The sequence below is a fragment of the Camelus dromedarius genome, chromosome 22 (assembly GCF_036321535.1).
Source record: "Camelus dromedarius isolate mCamDro1 chromosome 22, mCamDro1.pat, whole genome shotgun sequence".
NCBI classification, from domain to species: domain Eukaryota; kingdom Metazoa; phylum Chordata; class Mammalia; order Artiodactyla; family Camelidae; genus Camelus; species Camelus dromedarius.
Window position 1 is genome coordinate 18,440,676 of NC_087457.1, and position 12,210 is coordinate 18,452,885.

The 12,210-nt window shown below is 43.6% G+C and overlaps 1 long non-coding RNA gene across 2 annotated transcripts in view; it reads left to right on the forward strand.

Annotated features, from left to right (window-relative positions):
* LOC105095792 (uncharacterized) overlaps window positions 1–12,210 on the forward strand; it is a 249,117-nt gene that overhangs the window by 190,997 nt on the left and 45,910 nt on the right. For both annotated transcript variants that reach the window (XR_010377330.1, XR_837780.3), the window contains exons 7-8: window positions 4,511–4,643; window positions 10,095–10,374. This is a non-coding gene — a long non-coding RNA (uncharacterized LOC105095792). The remainder of the gene's footprint in view (window positions 1–4,510; window positions 4,644–10,094; window positions 10,375–12,210) is intronic.

Sequence of the window (12,210 nt, forward strand, 5' to 3'; positions counted from 1 at the left end):
TCAATTTTACACCAGAGTCCTTGCTTATGGTTTGGAGTTCTGTGTCTTCTGGCCATCTTAGAGGAGATTCTTTTCTAACATGCCCCACCCAGGCAACCAGCAGGAGCCAAGACAGGCTGGGGGTGGGGGCAGGACTCTGTAATTTGGGAGGAGGGAGCTCGGGGGACACAGTCCCCGGTGTGACTCTCCTATGCATTTAGCATAGTCTTTCTTATTTATGGTAAGGAGACAAGCAGATCCGTGTCCCTTTGAATAGAAGGGACAGGCTCCAAGAGGATGAAGAGGAAGAGTAAATGTTCTTCCCCCTTCTCTGATTTTTGAAGTGTTACTTATCTTCAGTGTCCTGGCTAAAGGGAGCTTCTTCTTTAAACCACTAACCCCTACCTCACACCTGTGCTCTCATAGTCTCAGTCACTTCTCTTGATGGACAGATCATATTCTGCCTCCATTGTACCAGTGCATCACTTGGCTTGTCCTCCTCCCACTTTGGACGGCAGACATTACATCCCCCCATCCGGAGTGCTGTCCCCTGTAAAAGCTTACCCTGGCTGAAGGTCATCTTCTCCTTTTTAGAGTAATAAATATCTGTGTGTGTGCATGTGTGTGCACTCACGTGTTATGTCCTACTATATACTGCAAACTCCTTGAGCATAAATACTTTATGTTTTGTTACTGCCTTTGTTTAAATGACAGCCTCTCCCATTGTTTACTTAAGAAAATCCTATTTATCTCTTAAATGCCACTGACTCTGTGATACCTGCTTAGATACCCCAGGACGAAACAGTCCTCTGATTTTCATCTCTCATAATGACACTGATTAAACATTAATTGTACAATGATTTCTTTAGTTACGAATCTGTTCTCTTTCCCTGAAAAGCTGAGAGATGGATATTTCTTATCTTTATATACTTAGCTCTCTGCCTAATGTCCGGCACATATTAGGGCTAAAAAAAAAAAATGCTTGTTGACCTGAACTCAAGTGATTTCACAAGTAGAAGCCCAAGTAAATAAGGTCATAATTGCATAGTGTGACTTTAGAGGCTGGAAATTTTCTCTTTTCCCCCTGGGTTTTTCTAACTTCCAACCAAAGTGGGAAATTGCCCCAGAAGTGTCTGGTCTTTTTAGAGTTAAGACTTAGATGGTGCCACAGTGTGGCTCTCCAAAGATGGGGTTCCATTTGGGTTCCGTTTAAAGCTGCTCCTTCCCAGGAGACTTGGAGGGTCACAGGACCCCAAGTATTCAAGGGTTCTGGGGCAAGACACACATGCCAACTTCGTGATTTATTCAGGGATCAGTACAGTTCCCCTGGAGCAGCACAGCCCACAGTCAGGAAGGGGGACAGAAGCAAAGACTGCTCAACCAGAGGAGTCTTTCCAGGAAGGAAATGGGCCACAGAAAAGATAAGAGAGCAGTTAACTCTGAACTGTACAATCAATTTGCAACCCTTCTCCCACCATCCTCCCCCCAGTTCTGTTGTTTAAGTCTGTTGCCCCATAATTTAGACAGTGAAGTCATGCCTCACCTTGCAGTGCATTTAACACACGTTTAGAGGAGGGACTTCAGGTTCTTTAATGCCAACTCTCCTTTCACAATCTAGAGATAGAAATCAGAAACCCATCTCACCTTTGACAGAGTTATTCCTATTGCTTTGGGCAGGACTAGAAGAGGCTGCCACACTAGCGACAAAGTGAAGCCAACCTCATAACAGGGAATGAGCAAAATGAAATTCTGTGCCATTCACATCAAGGCAGATGCCACTGGTGCTCCACACAGGTGGATGCACCATTCAGATGGCAACAACTAAGGCAATTCAAGAAGTACTGATGTCTTTTGTGACAGTGGTTGACTCCATGCATGGGCTCATGGGCTGATAACCTGGCACAAGGTCAAAGTGCTGGGACTTCCTTGATTGCTGTGTTTGCTGTGAGAATTTTGGGCTGCAAATAAAACACTGGAATAGTTTTGGGTGCTTTTCCATTTTTTTAATGTGTTTTCCAATAAACATCCACTTTAAAGCACAGTGTCCTTGAACCTATGTCCTCAAGTCTGCATCCTCAAGCCTGTGTCTTCTAGGCTGTGTAATCTAGCCTGTGTCCTTGAGGCTATGGATTACCTTGAGTGCAGACACCCACCATTCTGCCCTCATCTCTTCTTTTCCTTCTGCCTTCTCCCCACATAGCACTTTAACGTTTGACCATGTGACGAAATGAATAGTGCTCAGGTCAATCTGGTTCATTCACTGGGTGATCTTCAGACTGTGCACCTTGTTATAGACAGTTGGCAGGAGTTTCTCACAAAATATTTTCCATCAGATGCTGAAGATACAAATTGCCTAGTATACCGTTTGTTAAAAGCCACTTATCATGTCAAGATTCTGCTGAAGATTGCCTTTGAAAAAAAGAGTTCTACCACTAAAACATTTCTAAGCCGCTGTTCTAGTTAGTAGTTGCTGCACTAAAAATAAGGATGACACTTACACAGTTAAGGAACGACTCTGCAGCCAGGACTGTGAGGCTTGCTGCTTTATAGATGGATGATTCACGATGTCCAGTGACATTGATTCCTGTGGCACGTATTGATCACCTGCAATGAGTTTCCGGGGACACAAATGTAAATCCCATTTAGTTCCTGACTTAAGGAGCTTTCAGCCTAGAATTGTGTATTTGAAATTAACACTGTGTTGAACTTTTTTTCCACAATGCTTAATAAAAGTGCTCCGTTTCCTCTGGAACCCAGTGAAAAGAGCTGTAGATGCACAGTCAGAAGCCCTGAGTTCTAGACCAAACTCTGTGTCTTATCGTATCTTAGCTTCTCATTGGTGATACTTGGCTAATCACTCACAAGTTACCGTGAGACGCAAGGAAATTCTGGAGATAAAATCATTCTTTGTAAGTATTCAAGTGCTACACCAGCCTAAAGCATTCTGCTTATTGTGTCTTGACTTTTTCTCTGAAGAGGAAGGAAGCCCAGAAGGGCCTGGCCCATCCCAACGTCACCCCAAGCCCAGCAGCCACCCAGCTGCAGGACGACAGCAACAGGAGAAACCTTGATGGACAGAACTCCTAACTCAGCCTCTCCCCTTACAAGCTGTGTGACTGCGAGCAGATGACTCCCCCTCTCTGAGCCTCAGTTTCCTTATCACTAAAGCAGGGCCATATTTCTTCCTCAGGTGGCTGCAGTCCAGATGAAGTCAAATAATGCATATAAGTTGCCTTGTTCAGTGCCTGGCACGTGGAAACTCTTGAAAAGAAATGCTGTCTGCCCCCCGCCCTGCAGCGCTCTGCCATAGGGCTGCATCTCCTCCAACCTTCTAAACAGTCATCGGCTGCGTATAAAGAAAACGTATAAATAAAGGTGTCTAGGCTTTGTAGTTCACGTTCAACCGAACCTACCACCACATCGAGAACGCAAGTAAGTGATCCAGAAGCTGCTCCACTAAACCAGTTCATTCCACAGATATTTATCAGCTGCCCCCTGGGAGATCCCCCAGGCACTCCTTGAGTGAGAGCGACTTTAGGGAAAGAACCGGCCACTGTTATTTCTCTGGCAAAAGCTCTGGAGTGCTGAGAACATCCTGTGCCTGATAAGCCTGTCAGAAGACAGCTGTTTCCAGGGCCAAGTGGTGAGGAACAAAAGGGCATCTCAAGCCTCAGCCAGGGGAGCACTGACTGCCTCTTGGGCACCGGAAGCGTCCTGCCAGCACGGCATTGACACAAGCAGGAAGCTGGCTCAACCCACTGGACCACACTTAAGGCTCTTGGTGTGCCAAGATCGTGAGGCATGAAATGAAATCCAGCCATGCACCTGGACGACAGAAGGTGACAACACTACCAGCATTGAGCACTGCCCCCAGGACCCCAGCATCCTCCCTGTCATTTGCATTTAAAAGATGTGGAGCTGAGTGAATTAGGCTGGCTGTAAGGTATGGGAAATACTCTGTAATTATCTCTGGAGAGAGAAGGACAGGGCAGCACCCGCTGTGCTTAGGAAGGGCGCTGCCCGCCATTTGCTTTGAAACTGGAGGTGGACACTTGTCAGGCAGCCGTCCATCCTGGGAACACTCTGCACATCCTGCCACCACGGAGGAGACCCTGTCCATTCTCTGTGGCCCACCCACGAGCCACCAGCATAGGCTGTGGGATGACAGACGCCAGTCCGAAGGCTCAGTGAGACATCACAGCTGACTTCTTGGTCAGCAAAGACCTCAGGGAGGCAGCTGGACAACCTGCAAGTTCTGTAGCTTAACTCCAGAAGTGAATTGAGCATTCTATTGGTTATTCTTAATAACCATTAAGTTATTGAGTGTTTCTCAGCACAATTCTACATCGACCCATTTCTGCAGAAATCTCTTTATCATTAAATAGCACAGAAAGGAGAGAAAAAATGATGTAAGCTGTGGATGGGTTTGGGAAACAGAATTGCAGAACAAGATCTGTTGGTACAGATGAAGTCCTAACAAATAATAAATTGTTCTCTTCTCCCCCCCCTTTCTTTGCATCTCAAACTCCAGAAGGCAGTTGGTACAGGGGACAATCCGGATACAACAGGGAGCACCCACAAACCTGTGCAGGATTCACTCCACTCCCGTTAAGTTGATGCTACACAGTGGGGTGGTTTGCATTATTTCGAAGCATAATCAGCTGGTAAGTGTGAATGAGGTCATAAATTCTGCTGTCTCATCGTCCCTTTTGTCTATGTAAAATCCTTTCAAAATCCTCCCCGTTTCTCAGAGCCCTGTGGGAATGTCTTTGATGTCTGTGAACAGTTCCGGGCTTGTTCTTCTCCCACTGGGCTCAGGTGGGCGTCCACCTGGTCTCCACCGGGGAAAGGCTGCCCTCGCTGCCCAGGACTTGTCTTCCCATGTCTCCACATCTGCCCGTCCTCCCGGTGCTGCACGTAAGAGCTGCATGACTCCAGCCCTCACTATCCTAGAGCCAGGAGGTCCCTGCTGAAATACAGAAATGGGTGGCCTGACCCTTTCTGACCAAAGGAATTGGGCTGGACACTCTTTCATTGTCGCCATCTCTTCCCTCTGTCCCGTAGGTGTCTTAGCACCTAAAACTTTCTCCTCAAGGAACCCCTTCTGGGCTCTACTTCCATGCAAAGCAGCTCACCTAAGGACACCTTGGAGCCCCACATGCCTGGATGAGTGTAAGCTCATCCAGGACCACTCAGCTCTAAAAAAATCCTGAAAGTTCACAAGGCAAGGAGGTCATTTGAGAGAAGATTCACAGAAAAGATGAGACTTGAACAGGATTTTGAAGCAAAGGAGCCACATAGGTAGAAAAGAGGATGGAAAGATGTTACAAGAACTCGTATTTGTCTAGCCATTGAGAAGAAAAACAGGGGACTGGTACGAGGAACCAGTACTTGCTGGGAGCCCAGCCCTGGGCAGATTCTTTCCACACGTGTTATTTCATTTACTCCACAAACAACTTACTGTTCCCATTATCCATGTTTCACAGATGAGAAAACCAAAGCTTTGACAGATCAAGTTACACTGCAGATGATACTTTGGGAAGTACTAGTCCAGAGGTATTCTCAATGGAGGAGTCAGGATTCCAGAAAACTCACAGGGTAGCTCTGAGCATCTCTCTTTGGGGGGTAATGGGGGACTGTGGACTGGGAGAATGGAGGATCTCGTCTTCCTGACTTCTTGCACTCTAATGTCCTTGGTCCACACCACACAGCTCCGTTGAGCATGACCACGTCTGCAAGACCATCATAACTATTTCGCAGTCGAGTGAGGTACAAGGTGCCCAAATGCTAAAGAGGGGGCATGGGATTAAAAATATTGGACATCTTCTTTTTCTTTGAGCAGAAAAGACTGGGCAGAAAATAAAGCTATTAATAGCTCTGCTGCTAAATATAACTTTTTGTCCACCTCCCCTGGAGCTGGTTCAGAGGAGACCCCTTTTAATGGCTTAATTTGGATTGGGCATATCTAAATTCAAAAACTGGAGGGATTATTCAAAGCTACTTAAAGTCCTAAACCTTGGATAGCAATGGAATCCAGAATGCAGGGTAGGAGCCAGCAGGTTTCTGGGGTCCTTAGTCCTTTACACAGACAACAGTGTACTGAGTGCCTTCTACAGGTAGCACCTTTGTAGGCACTGGGCTAAGAACAGGGGCAAGATGTGAAGATCAGTATCTCAAGGTCCATCATACATTGCTGGTAGGAATATAAAATATTACAGACACTCTGGAAAATAATTTGGTAGTTTCTTTAAAAATTAAACATACACTTACCATATGACTGAGCAGCCACACTCTTGGGTGTTTATCTCAGAAAGATGAAAACTCACATACACACAAAAATGTGTACATGACTGTTCATACCAGCTTTGTTTGTAATAGCCCCCAAAACAGGACAATCAACGTGTCTTGCAATATGTCAATGATTAAACAAACTGTGGACCAGCCATACCATGGAATACTATATCAGCAATAAAAAGGAATGAACTATGGATCACAGCATGGGTGGATTTCAAGGACATTAAGCTGAGTGGGAAAAAAGCCCTTCTCAAAAGGTCATATACTGTATGGTTCCATTTATATAACATTCTCAAAATTTCAGAATTATAGTGATGGAAAACACATTAGTGGTTGCCAGAGGTTTGGGAAGGTTGAGGGGAAGGTAGGTTGGTGTGCCTATAAAGAGCTAGTGCAAGGGAGATCTTTGTGGTTGAAGGAGTGGTTCTGCACCTTGATTTTGGTGATGGCAGCATAGTCTGTGCATGTGCTGGAAAGATTAACACACATACACTGTCCCGATGTCAATTTCTTGGTTTTGATAGTATATTTATGCAACATGTAATTATTGGGGTGAACTCTTGAAGGGTACATGGGACCATTCTGTACTATCTTTGCAACTGCCTATAAATCTCTGTTTCAAAATAAAAAGTAAAAACAACAACAACAACAAAAAAAAAAAAACAACAAAACCCCTACAACCTCAGGGTCCTACCTTCAAGTGAAAATCAACCTGTCTTTCTCTCTCCTGGGAACAGCTCTGTTTCCTCTTCAATAAACAAAGGAGCTCATAAAGTGCATCACTAGGCTACCTTCCCCGACTGCAAGCATGCAGCCTGGACCCATCTACACCCTCAACATTTTTCAAACTCATTCACAGCTCCACTCCTATACTTGAGTTTTAAAGAACAGCAACGGGTTAAAAAAGAAACACCGGTGATGAAACAAGGAAATGCTCAGCTGGATTTTGCAGATCCCAAATACAGTTTTCTCTGTATGCAAATGAAAGAGGAAGCGTGGATTGGAACAAAGATGACCCTGTAATCCAATCCTCTCTGTGCAAATAAGAGTGTGTGAGCGGGCGGTGTGCTCCTTGACCATAACCTTTGTCCAGGGGAGCTGGGTCACGGCTCGGCCTTTGACAGCATGTTCTGTTGGAGGTCAGCAGCATCTCAAGACCCGAGGAGCAGAATAAGCTACTAGAAAAGATCATTACTAATGCAGAATCAAAATCAAGGCTGCTTTTTTGTGTGGCAGAAAGTAAAGAATACTGGACTAGGGGTCAGAAGGTTTGAATTTGAATCACAGCTCTGTAGCTCACTGGCCTTGAGTTCCCAGGCAACTCATATAAACTCTTTGAGCTTCAGTTTTCTTATCTTTAAATGGGGGGCCGGGTGGGGGGGGGGGTGAGGGCGGGGAGAGCCCTGATGGTCACAAAGCAGTATTGTGAGATTTTAAAGACATAATACATTTGAAACCATGATGTGAACTGCTTAATGCATCACAAATATCAGAGGTTCCCATTGTCACTGGGGTAACAGTCTCCAGAACAGTATAGGTATTTAGAAAATTCAACTAACCCGAGTGATCCTGTTTGTCTCCTACCATTTCCCTTCTACAGAAGTAAAAAGTAGCTACTTGCTGAATAGAAGGCATGTCCAACAAAGAGATGGGCAATTATTCCTAAATCCTAGTAATAATCTAACCATCCTACTTGGAGTGTATTATGCTTAGTGAAATAAGTCAGACAGAGAAAGAAAAATACTGTATGATATCACTTGTATGTGGAATCTAAAAAATAAACTAGTGAATATAATATAACAAAACAGAAACAGAACAAACTGGTTGTTACCAGTGTGGAGAGGGAAGGGGGAGGGGCAACGGTAGGGGTTTAAGAGGTACAAGCTATTATGTGTAAAAGAAATAAGCTACAAGGATATATTGTACAGCACAAGGAATATAGCCAGTATTTTCTAATAACTGTAAATGGAGCATAACCTTTAAAAATTGTGAATCATTATATTTACACCTGAAACTTATATATTATAAATCAACTATACCTCAATTTTAAAAAGCTATTAAAAAATACATTTTTTAAAGAAACAATCACATTAACCCAATTTTAGAAAGGGAGAAATGAATCAGAAAGTTAGACAGTTGTAGGTTCAAGTATGTGTTTGTATCTTTCTGTTTATATATTCACTGTAATGATTCTAGTATTTTATTTTGAAAAATGAAATTTGTGAGAGGAGAAGGTTATATAAGCCCAATTATAACATTAAAAAATAAATTTAAAAAAATTTTAAATTTCTCATATTTAAAAAGAAATCTAACTTTCTTGCTTCCACTGAGTGTCATATAAGTGCTAGTTATTTTTAGGCATGTTGCTGAAACAACAACCTAGGTTCAGTTTTTATTCCTTCCAAAAATTTGTCTTCTTTCCTTTTGCTAGAAGCAGAGGAACCCACAGGAGGAAGGACCCGTGAGGCCAGGGAAGGAAGCCCAAAGCTCCATTCTGTCCCAGCACTGCCACACTGATGTCACAGACAGCCCTTAGAGGAGGCTGCAGCTAAGCCCTTCTGTCCCTGTGTGCCTTGCCCTGGGCTCAGCAATCCTGCTCCCGGAGCAAAGCTGATGGCAGTTCTGAGAACAGGTCCAGTCGGCGTCCCAGAGGGCTCTCAGCAGCTACATGCTTCCTATTTCATGGTTGATAATTCACCCTTAGCTTCCAAAAACCAGACAGAAGCTCAGTGTATAAAATCCTCATCCAAACAGCACACCAGTGGTTTCTGTATTGTCCAAAGAGAAAGCCTCAATTTCTTAGCCAGGCATGCAAGGTCAATCACCTTTTCTCTTTTTGGCCCCTATCCAATTATATCTGTTATCTATCCACCTACCTGTCTATACATGTATAAAAATAACCATAGGGAAGGAAATTATTCCAAGTTCCAGGGGGACCCTCTGATGTATCTGAAACAGTAGATTTATTTATTTATTGACTCTAGTAGCCACATGAATTTATTGAGATGCAAAATATAATTGTTCAGACATTACACATATGCTTTCAGTATGGGCAGTAAAAGCTCTTAGTAGCATTATCTTCTCATAGACTCACTATCTCTTGTTAAGAAAAGTTTCATTTTAAGCTGCCTTTTAAAATCATTCTGACTTGCAGCGATCTCCACTTGCCTCATAATTCTTAAATACTCATCTGTTATTCTCAGTTTTGTGTTATCTCTCAGTAGGTTGGATGTCCTCATTCTGTCTTTGTTTTAACTCCCAGAGAGTTCATGTCCACATTCTAATGGTCAGGTAGCTACAGAGTACCCCCAGGAAGTGCCCAGCCAGTGTGGATTTTCCTTTCACAGTCACACTCGGCTTTTGGCTCCAAATCCAAACACCTTTGTTAATTCACAGTCTCATATTTTCAATCTCAGATGCACACTCAAATGCCTGCAGACTAACATTTGCTGTAAATAAAGCCTTCCGCCGGTCACCTCCCTAGTTAACCCTGGTCACCTCCCTCACTCATCCAGAAGCTGAGATCTGAACACTATCATCTTCTGCTCTAGTTAGACAGCTCCTTGCAGATGCCCCAGCAAGGTTGAGCCCCCTTGACTGTGTCTTTGGTCTGTGGTTTCCACCTGTATTGTTGCACTTCATTGCCTTTGCTATCAGAAGCCTACCTCCCTTCAAAGCCCAGCGTAAATCACTCTTCCTCTGAGGTTTCCGTGGCCGCTCATAGCCGGGTCTGAGGTAGTGTGAGCACGCACAGCACTTGGACTCCCTGCTGGACTGGCACTCAGTGTGCTTCTGTCTGTTGCTATTCTTTCGCCAATAAGGTACCAGTGCCTGGAAGGCAAGGACTGGCTGTCTCTACATGGCATGTTGCTGTTGGTGAGCACCTCACTGCTCATTCGCTAATGAAATGACACAGAGGTCCTGTAAGACTGAGCCGTGAAATGAGCTACGTAGAGGATGCCTGTGAGCATGAGTTCTCCTATGCCTGCCCTGGTGAGGAATGCTGGTCCTCCCGTCCCAGAAGAATCCTTAATTACAAGGTTCTTTGGAGAATATAAAACCACCCACTGTCGTCAGACAAATGAAGATACTAAGGCCAAGGTAAGTATGACTGATTCACATTCGTACAGCTAATTAACAGCAGAGCTGAAACTAGAATAAAATAAAAAAAACCCACAACAATCCAGAACAAGTAGTGGTCAGCTCATTTCCTTACGGAAGTGTTTGAAGAGTTGACAACCATTTTCCTTAGTATTGATGATCATAGTCATCAACATTGATTGAGCACCTTCCAAAGTCAAGGCTTTTCTTGGCAGGGGGTGGGGGGACTAGATGGAGGTGGTCAAACTTCCAGTTATAAGATAGATAAGTGCTAGGGATGTAATGTGCAACATGATAAATGTAATTAACACTGCTCTATGTTATATATGAAAGTTGTTAAAAGAGTAAATCCTAAGAGTTCTCAACACAAGGAAATATTTTTCTATTTCTTTAATGTTGTATCTATATGAGATGATGATGTTCATTTGTTGAAAGGAGAAATAATACGTGCTCTTTCACATTGGGGAGAGTGTAGTGTTAGCAGATCTCCTCTGCTTGGAGACATCCTCTGTGATGGAGAGGAAGGGGCTTGGGGCTTGGGGTAGGGGATTCTCTTGCCAGCTTTACCAACAAAATAAACATATACAACTTAATACCATTTACAGAAGTTTAAAAATACATACACACAAAGCAAAATGTTCTCTTGTTGTTCACTTATTGTGATAATCATTTCATGATGTATGTAAGTCAAATTATTATGCTGCACATCTTAAACTTATACAGTGCTATATGTCAATTATATCTCAATAAAACTAGGGGAAATAATTAATGTATTTTGTAAAAGACTCTTTCGAGTCAAGGTAATGAAGAGTGGAAAAACTGGTCATGCAAATCCACCCCAAGTTCAATAAGAGAAACAGGGAAATATCACTGTACAGGACCTGTCCAGAGACCAGCTGAGGCACATGAGCCCGGGGAAGCGGTGAGGGCCTGTAGGGAGAGAACTGGGTTGTCATTCGGGATCTGGTCCAAACCAGCTTTGTTTAGTCCTTCAACCACTCTGAACGTTGGCTTTCTTTTCTGTAACGTAATTCTGACTGTCCTTTCTAGTTTACATGTTCTGAAACTGCTTCTCCTTTAGTGTACGGATGATGGGGCCACAAACCTTTATCCTCTGGCAAAACTTAAATACCTGATGGAGCCAACCTCATTCCCCCATGAACCTGTGTTTATATTAAAGTCCCTTGATTCTAGGACCAAATAAATGATTTCTGAATGTGAGGGAGGAGACACTCAATCACACCTTCCTTGCCCTTCCAGGTCTTATGTTAACCTGATCTACTTTTCTCTTGTCCTGGCTTTTACTCTTTCGTGGGGAAGAGGGCTGATACTCAAGTACAAAGGGTCACGTCCATTACATTTCTCGGTTCACGTCACATTGTCATCACTGGGCCCTCAGACGTCCCCTCTCCTGTCTGAAGTATTTGTTGCCTTTTAGCCCCACTTCCCACTCCTATTCCTCACCCCCAAGAGCAGCCATTGTAATGGGTTTAATATATGTCATTTTGCTGGAATGTACTCTTGTAAATTGTGGATTTTTGCTTTGTGTGTATGTATGTTTAAACTTCTGTAAATGGTATTAAGTCATATATGTTTATTTTGTTGGTAAAGCTGGCAAGAGAATTCCCCCACCCCAAGCCCCTTCCTCTCCATCACAGAGGATGTCTTCAAGCAGAGGAGATCTGCTAACACTACACTCTCTCCAATGTAAAAGAGCACATATTATATTCCTCTTTTCAGCAAAAGGAAGGGGAACAATATAGCATAGTGATTAAGAACACAAGTGCTCTCAAGTCAAACTCACTTTAGCCTGATTCTTGTTTCCCCACATATATG